Raw genomic sequence first — 2,797 nt, 5'->3', positions numbered from 1 at the left:
GCATCCACTAAGTATAAAATATCCTTTGTTTCCTCACGAAGTCATCAATTATTGTTACTGTAGAGGAATAGTAAAATATATATGGCATCTGTTCACAAGTTTGCACAATGGTCATGTGTTGGCTATGTGCTTAGTTCTCTTAATTATTGGTCAGAGTTCAGAGGAAGTGTCATGACAGACAGTTGTGGTTATATTTGACTGGTAGAAAAGAATCATACTGTAGGATAGGGATCATTGCAGTGTATTGTGTAACAATCTATATTGCAGAACCATTTCAGAATATTTGTTACAGTTTACAGTACCCACTTCCCATGTCCCAGTCTCATGAAATGCTCAAAGTAATATGAACATTTTTGTTTGATTAGAAAAGTGCTAAAGTACAGTAATTTCTGTGAAAATAAATTCTTTATAAAAGTAGAAAACATTGTAAGTAAACTTATCATCTATTGTCAGGAATGTTCCACCAACTCTGTCTTCAGTCTCAATGTAAACATGTCCTGGATGAACGTTAGGAAGTAGAAGACGAAGCTAAAAGCCACCCACTCACATACAGCACTCACCAGGTAAGGGACGTAATCCTCGTCTTCTGGGTGTCTATGTATTCTGGTGGTTTGCATAAAACCTGTTGGGCACGAAATGATATGATAGACTGGAGGATGATGTGCACCACACCAGGCACGAAAAATAGTATTGCACCCATGTCATGGACCGATCTTACCGCTGTCTCCTGAAAAGTTGCAACAAAACACATTCCCAAACAAGACAGCATTCCAGTCCAGAAAGCAGTCTGGTTCAGATATGGGTTCACGCATTCAGCTTCTCCAAATACCTTCTCCTTGTACCTGGCATACATGGTGATCATGGGGGGGGGTGACTCCAGTATCACTTATATATGGGAAGATCACGTCAACGTCGTGTTTAAGTAATGCTATTATGGAGCAAACAATAAAAGTGCTTGAAGACCAGATGACCAAAAAAGCTGGTAAAAAGGATATTCACTGCATAAACCAAAACATGCTGATACTGTCACAGCGGCTGCAACTGCGACGATGAAAGCGCTATGTCCGGTATAATAAAACTGAATAAACAACTCAAAAAATGCTTCAGTAGGCTATTTCTCAGGTTTTGTGATTTGCTCCGGTAGCCTACATCCCTTGGCGACATCAGCTGGCTCCTTTTGACGCAAAGGAGCAGCGGCTCTACTCCGAGTCTCTCACGGATGGCTGACCTTCTCACCTGATCTTTAAGGGAGACACCAGCCACCCTACTGTCCACTTGTTCCCGTGCCGTACATCCTCCAGTGAAGTCGTCCTATTCTATCATTCTTCTATCCAATCAGAGGGGCGTGCGTTTTATTTAATCCCCCCCACTCCCCTTTTCGGGTTAGTTGGGTTTGTTAGTCAGGTCATGCCGTCTCTGCGTCTGTCACTAGTGTTTGTTTGCTGTTCCTGTTTTAGTTGGTAGTTATTCCTACTGTGCGGTTTTAGTCCTCCTACCTTTGTTTACTTGTAGTTAGCCCCAGGGGAGGGCGAGGCAGGCAGGCTTTCACTTACACGCAGGTGTTGTCTATGTCTAAATACACTAGGTTCGTTTCCCCAGGCGGGTGCCACCTTTTGTATGTTTTGGGATTAGACTAGGAAGGGCAGCTAGTTAGCAGTAGTTAGTGAGGACGATGGCTGGATATTTATTAGAGTAAGGTAGTGATAGGGTAGTGACAGGGTATTCGATCTAGGGTGGCAGTTATATTCATTTCTTGGGCTCCATTCTGGCGTCCTCACAGTTTTTCCCGAGGTCTGGTTTTCCTTGTGGTTGGTAATGTGTCACATACCTTCTGGGAAGGTAACAGGTATACTGTGTGGGTATGTGTGTGAAGGTTTAGGGTTCATTTCATTCAGGAAAACATCATAAGATTTAACCATTTATTGCTAAAAAATAGAATAGAAGTCCAAATAGGCAGAGTCCAACGCACTTCATCCAAGTTTAGAAATGGGTCTGGTGCTCAACAGTCCAGGACAACATATATTAAAACCTTTTACCTAGGAACTTCCAATAGAAAGCAAAACACTGGAGCACTCATGCAGTCTTCTTATTTCAGGCTAACAGTTTCCTTTATAGTAGCGAATAAACACGTGTGAGCTCTTGCATTGCCTTATCTTGGTAAATAAGTGTCCCATTCATATAATTCTGGGAGTACGAGCCACTGTGTCCTTCTACTCGTTAAACTCCTTGTTCTACAGTACACACCCACCTCACACCTTAGCTCCTGTCATCCCCGACCCCATTCTACGCTTGGTCCTATCTGTTCTGTACATCGTACCATTTCACTGCTTGCACCTGTATCGGTATCTATCAATTGTATACAGCAAAAGATATATAATCGCTAGAAATACATTGTATCCCCCATCTCCTTTGATAAACACCAAACGAGGGTGATCCGTCCGGTCAGCGCTACATGACTGGTCAGTGTAGTTTGGTCTGGTCAGTGTAGTTTGGTCAGTGTAGTTTGGACAGGTCAGTGTAGTTTGGACAGGTCAGTGTAGTGTGGTCTGGTCAGTGTAGTTTGGACAGGTCAGTGTAGTTTGGTCTGGTCAGTGTAGTTTGGACTGGTCAGTGTAGTTTGGACAGGTCAGTGTAGTTTGGACTGGTCAGTGTAGTTTGGACTGGTCAGTGTAGTTTGGTCTGGTCAGTGTAGTTTGGACTGGTCAGTGTAGTTTGGTCTGGTCAGTGTAGTGTGGTCTAGTCAGTGTAGTTTGGTCTGGTCAGTGTAGTTTGGACTGGTCAGTGTAGTTTGGACAGG

At 43.2% G+C, this 2,797-nt stretch overlaps 1 pseudogene across 1 annotated transcript; it reads right to left on the bottom strand.

Moving 5' to 3' along the window:
* Window positions 1-449: 449 nt before the first annotated feature.
* On the bottom strand, window positions 450-1,016 carry LOC311311654 (DNA damage-regulated autophagy modulator protein 1-like; annotated as a pseudogene). The gene has a single exon. The product of its transcript is annotated as a DNA damage-regulated autophagy modulator protein 1-like (transcript).
* Between the last annotated feature and the right edge of the window lie 1,781 nt (window positions 1,017-2,797).

The sequence above is a fragment of the Borostomias antarcticus genome (genome assembly GCF_949987555.1).
Source record: "Borostomias antarcticus genome assembly, chromosome: 7".
In the NCBI taxonomy this organism is placed as follows: Eukaryota; Metazoa; Chordata; class Actinopteri; order Stomiiformes; family Stomiidae; genus Borostomias; species Borostomias antarcticus.
Note: the sequence above shows the minus strand (reverse complement) of the source record. Positions and strands in the feature narration are given on the sequence as shown.